Here is a 19,449-nt window from a genome sequence, read left to right on the forward strand (position 1 = left end):
CTAATTTCATATCTTTTGGGTGCATTTATCATGTCTAATCCTTTAATAAAAGACAAAGAAAACAATTATCCCTTTAGGAGAATTTGTAGAAGGCAGTAGAGGGTCCAGATATGTCATTTTCCTCCTCTGATCCACATCTGCTAGAAGGTGGATGGGTCCCATGCTAAGTCCTTGTTTCCAATTTGGACTTGTTTTTCATAGTGCTGGGGACTAGGTAATCTCCTTCTGCCAGCAATGCCTGGAGACTTTATTATCATCAGACAATATGGTATTGGCAAACATATTCTTATGGATATCAACTTCTCACTTCATAATTGAATTCCAAGTATCTTCATGTATACCACAAGGTTCTGTAACCAAGAAACGTGGTCGGAAAAGAGCTTCTGGATACCCAAAAATCTCATTGCCACCGGTGACAATGTGAGTCTGGGGGAGTTCATGGCTCTTTTTCAGAGAAGCACTAGATGTAGCACTGGTTCAAAGTCTGAGACAACATAACACAACTTCTTTGATGTCATACAATTTCCAAACTGTGTCAGGATCTTCATGAAATAGTCTTGTCAAGTCATAGCCATGACTGGCTATGATTTCATGGGAACACGGGAAAAGCAAGATCATGGATGCCAGATCCTTTATTTCAGAATACAGATTAACTCTGAGGGCTGGATTGGTTGAGATGGGGCAGTGATGGAGTTGGGTGTGTACCTTAATTGAATGAATAAGTGTGTGTGTGTGTGTGTGTGTGTGTGTGTAGGAAGGGACAGTCTCCCATTAATTCCTTTATCTCTAGTGCTCCCTCTCCCCACCTGCCATTCCTACATTTCAATCATTCAGGGACTGGTAGACATGAAGTCAGAGCACTAGAGGACAGGTTCCCATCTTCCATCTCATATTTTATCCAGATAATTATCTCCTTGAATGGAATAGTAGACAAATTATAGGACTCTTTAAATCTCTCCCTTCCCTCTTCCTCTTCTTGTCCTTTTTCTTCTCTCCCTTTGCTTCCCCACTATCTCTCATTAAATTTGTATAAATTAATGTACATATCATATGATTGTATCATCATGTGAAGACAATATCCAATTTGTTGGAAGTATCCATTGAGATAATATTTGTAATGCTTAGCACAGTATCTGGTACTTATTAGGCTTATATAAATGCTCGCTAGCATAATTTTTTTTTTTAACTTACTAATGTCCTTCCTAAAATGTAGCACTTAAAAATGAACATTACATCCCCTAATATAGTATAAATATTGGGGGGAAATGGTTCTATCACCTTCCCAGATAACAATAGATTTCTTAGTTGCCATATCATGGTGCTGATTCATGTTGAGTTAAAGTTTAGTAAGACCTCTAGATCTTTTTCAGAGTCATTGCTATATAGAGAGAGGTACAGACTGCTCTCATTTTATAATTTTATATTTATATCATTATATATATAATTTAACATTTTATAATAGGAAGTACAACTGAGGAATACTATATTAGAGGAATGGAAAGAAAATCAAAATCCAGTAAAGAAAAAATAAAAGGAATGATTAGAGAATATGGTGCTTCTGAAGCTGAAAGAAAAGTTAACTATCAGGTAGAAAGGTTGATTGTTTATTAATATTAAGAGCTGCAAAAAAAATCAAGAATATTGAATACAGAATAAACAGTAGTGGATATGGAGATTAGGCCTTAAATGACTTTTTTTTTTTTAAACTGAGTTTCCCCATCTCTCTCAGGTAGAAAGTAGGCTTTGTCCCACTGCTGATTGACATGGGAGTTTTTACCTGCTCTGTTTTTGTTTTGTTTTATTTTGCTGAGGCAATTGGGATTAAATGACTTGCTCAGGGTCACAGAGCCAGGAAGTGTTAAGGGTCTGAGGTCAGATTTGAACTCAGGTCCTCCTGACTTCAGAGCTGGTGCTCTGTCCACTAGCTGCCCCACTTATTCTGTTTTTGACCTGAATCAGTTTACTCCTTAAGCAGTTGGTGGTTTCTTGAACTTGATTGGCATAGGTCACTGAAGCTCAGAACTTCTGAGTTGATGAGATCTATCAGAATCAGCTTTCCCAGTAGTTAGGATTATATGCCCCACCATGGTCAGCCACTGGTGACTTGGAAAAATGGATCTTTATGTTTCAAATATGTTTATTGTAAAACAACATAGAATCCAAATTCTATTTTCAAATCCATTCTGATATTCTCTTTCATTTTATGGGTGAATTCATCCCAATCATGTTTGTAATTATGAGCATTAATGATGTTATGTCCTTCCTCTCTATAAAGAAAAAGATTAGGAAAGAGGAGTGTGATCTGTAATTGAAGCGATTTTCCTACTGCACTTCCTCTTTCTCCTCAGCCTAATATTGAAAAACCCTTTACTGACTCCAACTTGACTTTTCCAGGTATCACATATTGTTCTTGCACTCTCTATTCTAGCTAAACTGGATTATTAGCAAATCCCTAAATGTCAAAAGTCAACTCTTATCTCCTTGCCTATGCATAAACTATCTTCCATGTTTGGAACATATTCCTGTCTTATCTTTTTCACTTAAAATCGAAGTTCAGTTTGGCTGTTTCTTCCAAAGGGAAGCCTTTTTTAATTTCCCCTCCTCCAAATTATCGTTGCCCTCTCCCTCCTAAAATTGCTTTTGAATTAATTCATCTATATACATATTGTATCATTTTAGTAGAATATAAGTTTGAAAGTAGAGACTTTATTTTGTCTTAGAATGCCTAGCACGTATTTTCAATGTTTTGTATAGTAGATAATACTTATATTATCTTATAATAAACTTCTTGAATGAGATTGTTGAAGGTAAGCATCTTATCAGATAGAAATATGAATCATTGGTGGATTTATTGATCTGCCTATTAATGGAAATATAGGAGGAGAATAATCTGGTGACTGTGGATGTAAAATAGGAGGCCAAATTGGAAATCAAGTTATTTATTAGCATGATAAAGAATCTGCAGCTAGAGTGCTAGGTGGGGCAGAGAATAGAGTTGAGGCAGAGGATAGAATTCAAAGTCTGGAATCAGGAAGATGAGTTTTCTCAGATTCTAACTAGCTGTGTGACTCTGGGCAAGTCACTTCACCGTTTGCCTCAATTTCCTCATCTGTAAAATGAGCTGGAGAAGGAAATGGCAAACACCTCCAGTATCTCTGCCAAGAAAACCTCACATCAGGTCATGAAGCATCAGATATGACTGAGCAGCAACAATAACAGTAACAAAGAATATGTTCTCACTAATAGCAGACACACATTCTTGAGAAATGGATTTGGTTTCTTAGGACTTTTTAGAGTACCCAGTCTATGTGCAGCATTTTGTGGTAATTCAGTCTAGAAAAAGTAAAATATTTCACAAGAGAAGAGGGTGGAGAGAGAGGGGGATCAGTAAATGGAAAAAAAGGCCAGTATTTGGAATGGAAGTAGCCATAATTATTATCACAATAAGAAAGCATTTCTTGTTCAAGGACAAGAGATAAAAAGAAGAGACCAAGAACTTCTAAAACTGTGAAATAAGTACTTTTAGACAAAATTGCAGAATCTCTTGTCCAAGGATAGTGTGTAGTTGATATAACAGTAGAGGAAACCATCCTTTTTGCATAGGGGTTTGCTCTGCTGTGGTTCAGTTGTTTATGTCTGACTTTTCATGATGCCATACAGGGTTTTCTTGGCAAAGATTTTGTCAATTCCTTTTCCAGCTTATCCTGTAGATGAGGCAAATAGGGTTAAATAACTTGGGCATAGTAAATACTTAATAAATGTTTTTCTATATTCTAAATATTCCACAGAGGATTTGTCAATACTTAACTCAGCCTTCCTGGTTTTTCGGTATTTCAAGGAGTCATACGTTCTTGGCCTTTTTATTTTGACTTTCATTTTTGCCAATATGCTCTTGATGTCATTTTTTCTTCTTGAATAGAAATGTTTGGTTTATTTTGTTAATTATCCTTATTTAGTGTTTCTAAAAATAGAAAACCTGCATTTGTAACCTCCCTATTTTTTTTAATAGTTTCCTATGAATCACTGGACCTCTCCCAGTGATGGACAATTACCAAACCCTTATTAGTTTACCACTAAGAACTACTCATGCATCTGGAATTCTGAGAAACCTAAGTCTCCTAGAAAAAAAGTCAGATATCTGAGAAATAGAGATTAGAATGGGTTGGGGAGACTGGCATATCTATGATTTTATTAAGGTAGGTAGGGGTGTGCTAAAGCCAGCTCTAACTGACTTGCCAACCTATTATTACATTTTCATTCCAAGTAATTTACATTTCAGAAAGCAGTGTTTGGTTTACTGTTTCGTTAACTGTCTAGACTTAAGAAAATATTAACAATGCAAATTAAACCTAAAAGCATACATTTTTTCCTCTTCTCTCCCCATAGTACCTGATTGTTGAACATTTAAAAGCATATTCCTAGACAGTGCTAGAAATATGGCTTGATTTGTGGCAACCCTTTTCCTAGTGGCTAGAAAGTGAAAACTAAATGGATGCCCATCATTTGGAGAATGGTTGAATAAATTGTGCTATATGAATGTTATGGAATATTATTGTTCTGTAAGAAATGACCAGCAGGAGGATGATTTCAATGAGTCTTGGAGAGACTTTCATGAACTGATGCTAAGTGAAATGAGCAGAACCAGTAGACCATTTTATACTTCAACAACAATACTATATGATGATCGATTCTGATGGAATGCTCTCTTCAACAATGAGATGATCCAAATCAGTTCCAATTGTTCAGTAATGAAGAGAACCAGCTACACCCAGTGAAAGAACTATGGGAAATGAGTGTGGACCATAATATAGCATTTCTACTCCTGTTATTGTCTGCTTGCCTTTTTGTTTTCCTTCTCAGGTTATTTTTACCTTCTTTCTAAATCCAATTTTTTTTTTGTGCAGCAAGGTAACTGTATAAATATGTATACATATGTTGTATTTAACATATACCTTAACATATTTAACATGTATTAGACTACCTGCCATCTAGGGGAGGAGGTGGGAGGGAAGGAAGGAAAAAGTTGAAATAGAAGGTTTTGCAAGGGTCAATGTTGAAAAATTACCCATGCATATGCTTTGTAAATAAAAAGCTATTAAAAGAAAAAAGAAAAAAAAAAGAAATATGGCTTGAGTTCAGGAGTGCAGTAGAACACTCAGGTAATGAAATCATCAGATTCCTAATTGTAATGGGCTAATAATAATAATAGTAAGCATTTATATAGCACTTTGAGCACTTTAAAGTTTGCAAGTTGTTTGTATCACAACACTTCAGGATATAGGGAACTCCAGTTTGTAAACTACTCTATCCATGAAAACTAGCAATTTTTTTTCAACTCACAGTCTTAAAGAGATGCCTGAGTCCAAATCTCTGACATGTAGTTGAGAGTTAAGATAGAAAAGAAAGCTGTTTGGAGAAATTTAGATCTTCAATTTGCTTTTATTTTTATTTTTTAATAAAGCTTTTTATTTACAAAACATATGCATGGGTAATTTTTCAACAGTGACCCATGCAAAGCCTCCTGTTCCAAATTATCCCCTCCTTCCCTCACCTCTTCCTCCCCCCCTCCAGATGGTGGGTAGTCCAATATATGTTAAATATGTTAAAATATATGTTAAATCCAATATATGTATACATAATTATAGTTATCTTGCTGCACAAGAAAAATTGGATCAAGAAGGGAAAAAAAACTGGGAAAGCAAACAACAACAGAAAGAGTGAGAATGCTATGTTGTGATGCACACTCTGTTCCCATGGTTCTCTCTATGGATGTAGATGGCTCTTTTCATCACTGAACAAATGGAATTGGTTTGAATCCTCTCATTGTTGAAGAGAGCCACGTCTATCAGAATTGATCATCATATAGTCTTTTTGTTGCTGTGTATAATGATCTTCTGGTCCTGCTCACTTCACTCATCATCAGTTCATGTAGGTTTCTCCAGGCCTTTCTGAAATCATCCTGCTGGTCATTTCTTACAGAACAATAATATTCCATAATATTTATATACTACAATTTACTCAGCCATTCTCCAATTGATGAGCATCCATTTAGTTTCCAGTTTCTAGCCACTACAAACAGGGCTGCCACAAACATTTTGGCACATACAGGTCCCTTTCCCTTCTTTAGTATCTCTTTGGGGTATAAGCCCAGTAGTAACACTGCTGGGTTAAAGGATATGCACAGTTTCATAACTTTTTGAGCATAGTTCCAAATTGCTCTCCAGAATGGTTGAATCTGTTCATAACTCTACCAACAATATATCAGTGTCCCAATTTTCCCACATCCCCTCCAACATTGTCCTTATCTTTTCCTGGCATCTTAGCCAATCTGAGAGTTGTACAGTGTTAGATGTTTGGACTACCATGAGTACAGTCAAGAAACACTGAATATGTACAAAGAATGATGGGATATTCATGGAGGATTAGGGGCTTTGGTGGGAGAGTTTATTGGTGACTATCTTTTACCCAACTCTCACCTGTGGCTCCAATAAATTATAGCCAAGAAACTATAGTATGCACAGTAAGCATTTGCAGGATAAAATCAATTTGGCAGATGAAGTAAATCAGGTTGAGAGTAACTGACAGCCCTAAAATCTATCGGTGAATCAGCAAGATGACTACCTCAAGGATAAGAAGACTCTAGTAGAATGGGTAGATGAGAACAGCTTGTTCCAACAGCCATGAAGGTGGCTGAAGCTCTGCGGAGCTTTTCAAGTATGATTAGACATCAAATATGTCAGGGTACCTACAACATCTTGTCTTTTGTCTTGCAATTGGACTTAGATGATTCTGTAGGACAGAGTGGATTTGATGACTTTATGCAACTCTGCCTCACTTAAATCTGGTTCATATGCAAGTCAAGACATCAGCCCATGATGTCATTAATCCATTTTCCAAAGGAAGAACAAACAACACAAAGCAATTGATTCCAAATAGAAGCACAGATGAAAATCTGAGTATATCATGCATTTTATATAAAGAGCTTCCTGGTTAATTGCAGTGCTTACAAAAACACAGTTTATTTATTTCTTATCTATCTATCCATCCATCCATCTATCATCTATCATCTATCCATCACCTATTATTTATCCATCCATCATCAATCCATCCATTTATCATCTATCATCTATCCATCCATCCATCATTACCTATCATCTATCCACCCATTTATCTATCTACCCATCTACTCATCTATCTACCAATCCATCTATCATCTATCCATCATCTATCATCCATCCATCCATCCATCCATCATCTATCATCTATCCATCCATCCATCTATCTACCCATCTATCTATCAATCTTATATTTGAAGATTGATAAATGGTAAAGTCTTATAACTATATATTGATAAATGTCTTGCAAAAGCCAACTTAAAAATCTGAACATGCTTGTCTTAATTTGAGCATGTGTGGCTATGGACATTTTTATTATACCAGAAGTAGAAGGCTTTAGAATCTTTTCTTTGATTTACACCAAATGATGAAAAAAAAAATGATGAAAAAATCCCTCTTCCTGAGGGATTAACAACAGAAGAAAGCAAGACAATACTTAAATGGAGAATAAAAGAGGCGGACAGGCAAAAGGGGAAGAGAGGAAAGAACAGAAAAGTGGTTGCTGTCTGATATGAAAAACAATTGAGTGGATGACCCTTTCTGGTGATGACTAGCGTTCTCTTGTTTAGAATAATTTTTAAACCTTCCTGTTTAATTAGATCACCTTTCTTTCTTTCCACTCTTAAAAAAAGAAGGGAAAACTTGAGAGGCTGCGGCAAAAACGAGCCGGGATGAGAAGATCCAGGCTTTCGATATAGTTTTATTTTCGCTATCTGGTGCTGCTCTCTGCTGGTTGTGATTCAGGACTTAAAGTGAAAAGCTCTCGCTCTTTGCTATTGAACTCTACGGAGACTAAGGGGATCTTGTCTTTCCTTCTTGATAGAGTCAGGACGGTGATGTCTTGACTCACAAATGACCTGGATTTAAGTGTGGCAAAACCGCCCGTCTCGTTCTCCCCTCCAGAACCATCAGTCCAGCCGCGTCCCTGGCCCCTGATGCAGTTGGGCGCCTTTGGGTTTTTCCTAAGATAAAGTTCCGGTAAACCCAAGGAACAAGCAACAGAGAAACAGCCAGACCCCCACCCTGCCCACCAAACCAACCACTATTTTCTCCTCCTCTTTGTCGAAGTTCCGAGTCCTTTGCACCTTTGCGCCCAGATTGGATGCTCCACTTTTTTTCCCTCTCAGATTCACCATTTATGCTACTGGGCTTCTGCATAAACTCGGTGACCTCAGGAAACCTTATTTTTCTTAGCGGAATGGTTTTCTGCCAGCGGCAGTGTGAGCAGACCCCTCAGAAATCTGGAATTGTGGCCAGCCCATGTTAGAATTTGTCAACGATTCCTTACATGGCCATAGGCGTGGAGTTTTCTTCCCTTCTCAAAGTAAAACGGCAGATTCTACAAGCTCACCCAGTGGTGCAAAGTGAGTTCTAGATTCGTTTCCTTGTACTGACAGTTTCTTAAAGAGATCTGAAATGTCATTCAGTTAATAATTAGGGGGGATTATGTATATATCTCTATCTATCTATCGTCTTAGCCCATTTTTCCATCTTTAAACCGCTATCTCTTTTTTTAAAAAAAGCATTTTATTTTTCCAAATACATGTAAAGATAGTTTTCAACATTCATTTTTGTGAAATTTAGTGTTCTAAATTTTTCTCCCTTCCTTCCTTACCTGCCCTTTTCCCAAGACAGTAAGCAATCTGATATAGATATATGTGCAATCCTTTTAAACATATTTCCATAGTTGTCATGTTGTACAAGAAAAATCAGACCAAAAAGAAACAAAGCAAAAAGATGAAAATATTATGTTTTTTTAAAATTTTTTTTATTTTGAAAAAAATTTCTTTACAACATTATCCCTTGCACTCACTTCTGTTCCGATTTTTCCCCTCCCTCCCTCCACTCCTTCCCCTGGATGGCAAACAGTCCTATATATGTTAAATATGTTAAATATTGTATCCTAGATACAATATATATGTGCAGAACCAAACAGTTCTCTTGCTGCACAGGGAGAATTGGATTCAGAAGGTAAAAATAAGCTGAGAAGAAAAACACAAATGCAAACAGTTTACATTCATTTCCCAGTGTTCTTTCTTTGAGTGTAGCTTCTTCTGTGAAACTGAGTTAGATTCTTCATGGAAGAAATCCACTTCCATCAGAATGCATCTTCATACACTATGGTTGTTGAGGTATATAATGATCTCCTGGTTCTGCTCATTTCACTTAGCATCAGTTCATGAAGAATCTCCAAGCCTCTCTGTATTCATCCTGCTGGTCAGAAAAGATTATGTTTTGATCCATATTCACTCTCCATAGTTCTCTCTCTGGATGTAATTGGTATTTTCTAACCCAAGTCTATTGGAGTTTAGACTTCTAACCTGAACCTATTCTGATGCCTTCACTATGAGGAATGTGGGTTCTACAAGACCGTGCCAGAGAAGTACTGGCAAATTTTAAGGCCGTGAACACTGTCCTGTTAATTTCTGAGCAACAGCTTTACTAAGCATAGAGATACATCTAATCACCGTAAGACTGGTCCAGAGTTTATGAAATTTTTGGCCAAAGTGAATGATAAAAAAAAAAAAAAAAATTCCTAGTTTTTTAGTGCTCTCTTTGCTTTTTGCTGTAATACTGGCAGAATAGCAGAAAAAGGGGAAAAATATAAAATCAGTTTTTAGAGTCATCTACAAACATTCGGTGCTTTTGGCTCTGTATTTGTACAATTGTTGTGTGAATTCCTTGGGACAAAATAAAATAATTAGATATATTGATTCACATTATAATACAATGTTTTGTAGCTTTTAAAAGTTTTTGGCATATAATATAATCTCTTTTTGCTATTAACTAATTGTCTTATAAAACTCAGTATTGTAATCATGAGATTTTGACATATTCATTAATTCTTCATTATGAAATCATGCATGATATTGAATTAATTTTTCCATTTTAATTTTTTGCTTTCATTTAACATCAAAAGAGATTATTTTTATAGACTATAAGACACAAAAAGAGGAGTCCCCATGAAACCGCAAGTATCAATATCATATTGCTTGTTTTTTAAAAAAAACACATGAATTCTACACGTAATTTTCACAACTAAAATGCTTCCTAGTACATCCTTCTGTTCTCTTCTGGGCATTTAAAAAAAAGTTCTGATGGCCCTCTTTTTTGCATTACTATTGCTAACCCCTTCCCCCTTTAGGGGAAAAACCCCTAAAACATTTTGAAATAAGCAAATTCAAGTAAAAGAATACACATGGTGCTCATATCCAAAAATATGTACCTCTTCCTTTACCTTATGTCTATCACTCTCTAAACGGGAAATGTATTGTAACACCGACTACTGGGGTCTTTCTACTTAGAAGTGAAAGTAGGTTAGGTTTTACCTTTCTCCCAGGGTTCTCTGGTACCCTTAACAGGTTTGGGGTGTCTATGCTCTTTACAACTAGACCTCTACCACTGGTGTAATTCCCACATGTAAAAATAAGAAGGTTAAATGGCACAGAACAGAAACATTCCCAAGTCAAATTCTCAGAGCCAGAGTTAAAAAGAGGGAGAACAGAGGAAGGATATCCTTTGGCTCTCACTGGTTCGGTTTATGGAGTGGGTGCTGTGGGTGAAATGTGATCTTCACCCTCTGGGCACAGCAGGAAGGAAAGACCAGGAAAGAACAGCAGAAAGGGAGTGATTATCTCAGTCAAGCCAGTTTTGAAGATGCAGCCTGTTCTAATTATACACCCAATAAAAGGAGGCTATATTCACCCCCATGGTAGAGAAATATCTCCATCTTAAATAATGTGGGTATGCCCTGGCAAGCTCCAGGGCACTTCCATGTTAGACGACCTGAGCAAGCTGCAAAGGCCCCCTTATAATATTCATTATGCTTTTTATGGAGGCTTGGTTGATCATAGTAGTGATGAGAGTTCTGAAATCTTTCAAAGGTGTTTTTCTTTACAATTTACCATCTTGGCAAAAATTATTCTCCTAAATTAGCATAGAAGAAACTAGGCATTAACTCACATCTAGCACCATATACCAAGATAAGGTCAAAATGGGTTCATTAACATTTTCAACACAAAGACATAAAGACTGATATTATAAACACATTAGAAGAACAAAGGATAGTTTACTTCTTAGATCTGTGGGGGTTTTTTGTGACCAAAGAAGAACTGGAATACATTATTGAATACAAAATGGATACTTTTGATTATATTAAGTTAAAAAGTTTTTGTATAAACAAAATCAATGCAGACAAGATTAGAAAGGAAGCAACAAACTGGGGAAAATTTTTTTACATTCAAGGGTTTTCATAAAGTCCTCATTTCTAAAATATATAGAGAACTGACTCAAATTTATAAGGATTCAAGCCATTCTCCAATTGATAAATCATCAAAGGATATGAACAGACAATTTTCAGATGAAGAAATTAAAACCATTTCTAGTGATATGAAAAGGTGCTTGCTCCAAATCACTATTGATCAGAGAAATGCAAATTATGAGAACTCTGAGGTACCACTACACACCTGTCAGATTGGCTAAGATGACAGGAAAAGATAAGGATGAATGTTGGAGGGGATGCCAGAAACCTAGGACATTGATACATTGTTGGTGGAATTGTGAACTGATCTAACAGTTTTGGAGAGCAATTTGGAGCTATGATCAAAACGTTATCAAACTGTGCATATCCTTTGATCTAGAAGTGTTCCTAATGTTTTGTATCCCAAAGAGATCTTAAAGGAGAGAAAGGGACCCACATGTGCAAAAATGTTTATGGCAGCCTTCTTTGTAGTGGCAAGAAACTGGAAACTGAGTGAATGTCCATCAGTTGGAGAATGGCTGGATAAATTGTGGTATATGAATGTTATGGAATATTATTGTTCTGTAAGAAATGACCAGCAGGATGATTTCTGAGAGGACTGGAGAGACTTACAGGAACTGATGCTAGTGAAGTAAGCAGAACCAAGAGATCATTATACACAGCAACAAATGTTATATGATGATCAATTCTGATGGACGTGGCCCTCTTCAACAATGAGATGATTGATGCCTGTTCCAACAATCTTGTGATGAAGAGAGCCATCTGCACCCAGAGAGAGGACTGTGGGAACTGATTGTGGATGACAACATAACATTCTCACTCTTTTTTTTTTTGTTTTTAGCTTGCATTTTGTTTTCTTTTTTCATTTTTTTTTCTTTTTTGATCTAATTTTTCTTGTGCAGTATGATAATTGTGAAAATGTGTATAGAAGAATTGTATATGTTTAACTTAGATTGGATTACTTGGCATCTAAGGGTGGGAATGAGGGGAAGGAAGGGAAAAAATTTGGAGCACAAGATTTTTCATGGGTAAATGTTGAAAATTTTCCATGCATATGTTTTGAAAATAAAAAGTTTTAATAAAAAAATTATTCTCCTACTTTTGCTCACTTCACTCTGCATCAGTTCAAACTACTAAAGATTCTCTGAAATTGTCTTTTTCATAATTCCATATATTGCAACACTATCCCATCGCACTCCTATGCCACAATTTATTCAGCTATTCCTTGGTTATCTAACAGGCAATCTGAAGCATTCTCTTAGATTTAAACCCCTGTCTTCTCCTCCTCTCTTCTCTTCGTTCTCTCTTCATTTTCTTCTTGTTTTGTCTTTCTTTCCCTTCTTTCTCCACTCTCTCCTTGCACTTCTCTCCTATCCCTTTTCTCCCCCATCTAGTCCATTATTCTTTTTCCCTTCTCTTCCCACTTGTTAGGATCATATTCAGCTTTGCAGAATAAACTATTCATGATTGTAAGTCTTATCTTTTTTACCTTTTGGAATCCAGGATTCTAAGATCTCTTCTCATTTAGAGTAGAAACTACCAGGTCTTGCTTGATCCTGGCCATGGTCTCTTGGTGCTTGATAAACTGAAAAACTTGCAGTCTTTTTTTATTTGATGTGGGTGCTCTGGATTTTGGCTACAGTATTCCTGGAGCTTTTCTTCTAGGAGGTAGATTGGGATATTTTTCTCTTGTTTTGGGAGATTTGGGAAGAATAATTCAGAATTATGAATATACTATATTTTCATGACATTTTATTTACATATTTTAAAATAATACTTAGTGATCATAATAGTAAATAGTGAATCAGTTTTTTCTGTCATAGAGTTATATTAAAGGTTTCAGAGGTGTTTTGTAAAAAAAAGATCCAATAACAAGTGTGCAGTTTATTATCATGACCCCAAATATTGTTATAATGCTTTAAAACATCTAGCAATGAATTGACTACTTTTCTTTATCTTGAAATTTTTCCAACAATTTTAATACTTTTTATTTATTATTATGAATATCTTAAAAACTCCTTCATTTAATAGATAAGAGATATTAAATTTAGGAGTTTTTACAAAGAAAGGTAGCCTTTAGTAAATTTCAAATACTGGAAATCACCAAAACATTAGGTAAAATTCAAATAATGTAACATTCAGATCTCTTAACAAGGTTAATAGTACTACATGGAATCATATATTGAAGTCATCAATTTAAGGATTCATTAAGTTTTCAGAATTTGTGATCTTTTTGAATATAATTCATAGGATTTGTATAAAGTATATTAAGTGTATAAACTTATTAATATTTATTTTATTTGCAAGAATGACACCATTAGAAGCAAATAGAAACACAAACACATACTTATAATATGATAACAGTTATGAAAAAGACTGACTGATTACATCAAGACCACTTCTTTTCTACTTCCTCTTATCCTGTTTCCTGGAGATGTTAATCTTAACCTTCAATTCTGTGCGTCAGTGTTTCCTGTTCTTACTTTCAACTTTATGTCAGTAGAGTCCTTCAACCAGTAATGAGTGTATGATTATTCAACTTTAATTCTTACAGGATAGTTATAATACTTTTTCCTAGAATTTTCTCAGAATTTGGAAAAATCTTATAAATATGTCCCCAAAATGGCAGGAAGGAATTCCCACATGCAATTACTAATTCTATCTTTAGTTTTGTCTACTGATTTTAATAGACTTTGCAGTCTTCATAGCATCTAGGCTTTAAAAACAAATTAGAGTTTTAGAGAATCCAGTTCTTAAATTATCATTTCTTCTTCTTCTTCTTTCCAAATAGCTTACATTTTCTTTAATTAATTCAGTCTTTTGATTTTGTCAAAAATTTTTAATTTATTCTAGTTATTATGAAGTAAACTTAAGTGTGTAAGTTTTTTTTTAAAACCACTTTCTCTTCTAAGCTATTTTCTTAAACTATTTATTTCATTCAAAAAACCTCTTGCTTCAATTCTTATATGTGGTCCTTTATTCTTAATGCCTTTAAACAAAAATCTTTCAAGCTTCATAATATACTCTGAACAGTGCACTGAAAGACTATCATGTACTAGAGCTTGCTTTTCTGGTCCTCCTTTTATTAATGCTTTTGAGCTTCAGGATGATCTTTTGCTATTTCTGGAGTGGAAAATGTTTTTTGTTTCTCATTGTATTTCTTGAATAATTTAGTGTAAACTATAAGGTTTTTCCTGGAGTAGGTAGGTGGGGACTAGACAGTATGACTTTTATTTAAGCAACTATTTTGACCAGAAATCCTCAATAATGAAGTTCATTTTTCCAAATTTAGCATAAAATTTTCTAATAGGTTTCCAAGGCTACTGAAGCATATCTATATCTAATCTTGGATAATTTCTTAACTTTTCATGATGTATAACATGGTACAGGACCATTTTGGCATATTTCCTTTCCACTTGAGGAATTCCAGAATGATTTTATTTCTCAATTTATCACTATATTTTAAAAGATTCATCATTTGTTCATTGTGGGCAAAGACCTTTAGGTCTACTGGAAATAAATTAAATCCCCCAATAATTTTTTAGGTTAATATTTTTATAGTATGATGAAAATGGCAAGATTTGACTGGCTTATCCTCTTCTGAACATGCCATTAATATAGTCTTGATTGGAACAGTGACTTTCATATGTAAAAAATATTTTTTCCTAATCTTTAGTACTCTGCTCTCTATGTTGTCTTGTTTATGAAGAACATTTTTTCTTCATAGCAATGATTTGCTGTTATCATCATCATCATTATTATTTTTTACTGGTTTTCTTATTTTCTTATTTTTTTTTTTTTTTACTTTAAGAAGTCTATGCTACACAAAAGAAAAACCAATAACAAGTCTTTTAAGTTCCAGGTTTCTTTAAATGTATTGTTTTGTTTTCTGAGAATTAGTTAGACCATTTTGTAGCAGTATTTTGGCAGTTTTGACATAGTTTTGAGGGCTACTGTTTTTGGTTTATTAGGGGATGCAATGATCCTTGAAATAATTGATACATCACCATACTAACAGTTATTGCAATATCTCTAACAGTCTTTAAAATGTGTTCTTTTAAAACTACAATTTTTTTCACACTTCCTTGGAGTAATTTGTATTCTTGAAAATCACACAATTATTAAAAACACAAAAAGGAGAGCAATGAACTGTATGTGTATGGTATGAAATACCATAATCAATTGATGGAAAATGAATTAAAGTTTCAGGGAAAAAGTCACATATATATGACCATTTCTATCATAAAATGACGCCATATCAAAATTATTACTTCTCCTTAATAATTCTCATATTTTTATTGTAGGTGTTTGATATGTTTGGCAAATTGATTTGAAGTATTAGCACTCTAATGTGTGATTTTTAAAAAAAAATCACACAGTGGATAAGCGATTTTAAGAATAAATGAATCACCATTCTGGAGAGCAATTTGGAACGATGTCCAAAAGGCTATAAAATTATGCATATCCCTTGACCCAGCATATCTATGGGATACTAGATTTGTATCCTATAGAGATATAAAAATTTGTGTACAAAAGTATTTATAACATCTCTTTTAGTGGCTGCAAAGAATTGGAAATTGAGGGGAGGTCTATCAATTGGGGAATAGCTGAACAAGTTGTTGTGTATGATTATCATAAAATATTATTGTGCCATAACAAATGATGAGCAGGATATTCTTAGAAAAATCTGGAAAGACTTACATCAACTGATTCTAAGTGAAATGATCAGAACTAGGAGAACATTATACATAATAATAGCAATACTATGTGATGATCTACTGTAGACAGTTTAACTATTTTCAGTAATACAACGATATGAGATGATTCTGAAAGGGCAGAGAAAAAAACTAATGGAGTCTGAATGCATATATAAGATACTTTTCTCTTACTTTCCTTAATTTTGGGTTTTGTTTTGATTTTTGGTCTGTGTTTTTTTTTTACAGCATGACTTACATGGAAATGTATTTTGTGTGACTATACATAGATAAACTATTTCAAATTGCTTGTCTTTCAACAAGGGATGAAGGGAGGAAAGAATTTGAAATTCAAAATTTGAAAAAAAAAGTTAAAATTGTTTTTATATGTAATTAGGGAAAAATAAAGCATTAAATATTAAAAGAGGAAATCACATATATAAAAACACATATAAATGCATCTGTGTGTGTGTGTGTGTGTGTGTGTGTGTGTGTGTGTGTGTGTATCAGAAAGAGAGGGGAGAGAAAAGAGAGATTCTTATAGTAAAGAGAATGACATAAGTTAAAAAGGAAAACTTCAGAAGTCATCTAGTCTAAACTGTGCTTGAACAGAAATCCTCAGTACATAGGAAGCACTTACCCTGTCTATATTTGGCAGACCTCTTGTGAGGGAGAGCCAAGGGTAAATGCTTAACAACCAGCTATCTGGGGGAAAAAACAACAACACATGACACACTTTAAAGTTTAATCTGTATTGACACTTTCTTCAAAACTTTTTTTAAGTCTAGACCATCAACAAAACAATAAATTACATCCTGATTGTAGTTTGCCAATGTCTGAGATATAAATGCTCATACTAAAAATTTTAAAATCATCAGTTGGCTCTAGACTACCTCTGGAGAGAGCCCATTAGCTTAGGAAACATTGGTGGGAGGAACAATATCCCAAGACCATGACCCAAGCAAGCTAAACTAGTTTTTTCTTAGAGGATATTAAAACTTTCTTCAAGATTCAGTTAGTTTAAGGGACTAATGGATTGGACCATTAATAGATTTTCCTATTGTTCTAAGTACAAAAAATCAAGAGAATGTTTAGTCAATGGCTCTTCCCTCAGCCTTCTGATCAACATGACCAGCACAGAAGCTGTGCCCAAATGCTTTATCCTCTATGAATATCCTTTCCTTGCCTAAACAAACCTTTTTTTTTTTAAACAACTGCTAATGTTCTACCAATATTTAATTTCTTTCTAATGTTGAAACAGAGCTATCAGATTGGTCTGAACACTATTGCAAAGTCCATATCATTTTGATTAGTTCTAATTACTACTTTCCCTCCGTTTCTATAGAGATGAAAAGAAGCTTTCTACTCACTTGCTTCTTGGTTGTTTCATTTGGGATCAAGTAGGGAAAAAAAATCTAATTTTAAGTCACATGAAAATCTTTTGAATACTTGCAGACAGCAATGTGTCCACATATTTCTTTATTAGAGCAGCATAGTATTATGAGATCCATCCCATGCAACACGTATAATATTGCTCTTCTCTCTTGCCACCCATCACTTATATAATTTAGTACTCAAATTTGTGAGAGATAATCAATCCCTGGCTGCTTCGGACAAAGACTGGTGCCTTTATGATGGTGGCACTGGGAATTTAAGTGCTTGCAACATTTAAGATGAAGAGACAGCTTCTGGCTCACACTCTTGCTTTACCTTTCCCATGGCAGTAAAGTAGTTTGTGTTACTCAACTCTTCTGTGAGGTGATGGGGGAGGTTTGGCAGTGTTCTTCCCTCCTACATGCACCTGGAGCGTAGTCTCACCTAGGTGAGTTCATGCCTGAGCCTTCTCTTGTTTTGTCTATTTTGCATTAGCTTTTCTGAGTAGGTGACCAAATGTAGTTCTTGAGAGAAACATGTCCAAGCACGGTGTATCTTAGTGAGTTCAAGAAATCTGGTAGTATTGGGTCCAAGAAGTAGAGCCAACCAGTGGCAAAGAGCTTTTACATCAGAGAAGACAATTATTGACAAGGTCAGGAGCCCAGACTAGAAGATGTGGATTTGGAGGGAGCCAGGACACAGCTCAAGTGAAATGTAAAATGCCTAATCAGCAATCCTTCATACTGCTTCTTCTTTAGACGAAGTTTAAACATCAGACTCCCAGAATCTTGTGCCAGTAATTATCTTGTCAATATATACTATAAGTCTCTTAACATTTCTCCATGTGTGGGAAATAAAAACCAGTCCCATACTGATTCCTTTTGGATATGTAGTTCTTTTCCACTTTATTCCCTATCTCCTTTTGGGAGGAATACCTTTGACATGAGGTACAATCTAAGCTATACGTCAATCTCTCCCAGGCTGCCTGGGGAGGGGTAATTGAATAAGTTGGAGGGTGTGAGAGTAGGGAACCTAATCTTCCTCTCATTAGAGGTCAGGCTTTTTTAAGACTGAAAGCAATTTGGACTATGGCCAGAGCAGAGGGGCTCCTTAGGAAAAGGGAGCAACTTCAGTGAGTGCTCCAGCTCATTGGGTCTTTCACTATGTCCTTGAAGTTAGACTAAGATCACATTGAGTTTCTATCTGATATTACTGCTGAATTACTGAATTCCAATTCAATATTACCCTCAGGGTTTTTGTTTTTTTTTGTTTTTTTGGTATATGAACTATTATCTAAAATAGTTATAATACAAGTAGCATTTCTATAACATAATATAATTTTTAAAAATTGCTCATTAAATTGTGAATCCATTATGTGTAACTTGCTTTAAAACATGTTTAAAAAAATCTTTAAACAACATTTAAATATATAATAAAGTTATGATGTAAATTTCTTTTTTCTTTTTCTCCTCTCTCCCCTAGAGATGGCTATCAGTAGATACAAATATACACATTATGTATGTGTATATATATGTGTGTGTGTGTGTGTGTATACACACATGAACATACATATATAAAATCATTCTATGAATTAAAAATAAAAATTTTAAAAGTATTAATAGTACTGACAATAGCTAGCATTGACATAGCACCTTAAGATTGGGAAAGCACTTTACAAAGTTTTTTTCATTTGATTCTCACCAAAGTCTGTGACATAGATGCTATTATCACCTCCATTTTACAGATGAGGTGACTTATCCAGAATCACTCAGCTCCAGGCTGGATTTGAACTCAGGTATTCCTGTTTCCAGAACCAGTCTTCTGTCCACTGTCATGTATTCTATTCACCTAGATGCCTCATTTCCTCAAAGATTGTAGATGGCATTGGTAAAGGCAATTTCCTAATCAAGTGTTTCCTCTAATCAGAGGTATAGTTTTAAAAATTGATTGGCTAAACTCTCCTGAGGTCCTATTATGTTACTCCATCAGGGTTAGGAGCAGACTC

The sequence above is a fragment of the Antechinus flavipes genome, chromosome 5 (genome assembly GCF_016432865.1).
Source record: "Antechinus flavipes isolate AdamAnt ecotype Samford, QLD, Australia chromosome 5, AdamAnt_v2, whole genome shotgun sequence".
Taxonomy (NCBI): domain Eukaryota; kingdom Metazoa; phylum Chordata; class Mammalia; order Dasyuromorphia; family Dasyuridae; genus Antechinus; species Antechinus flavipes.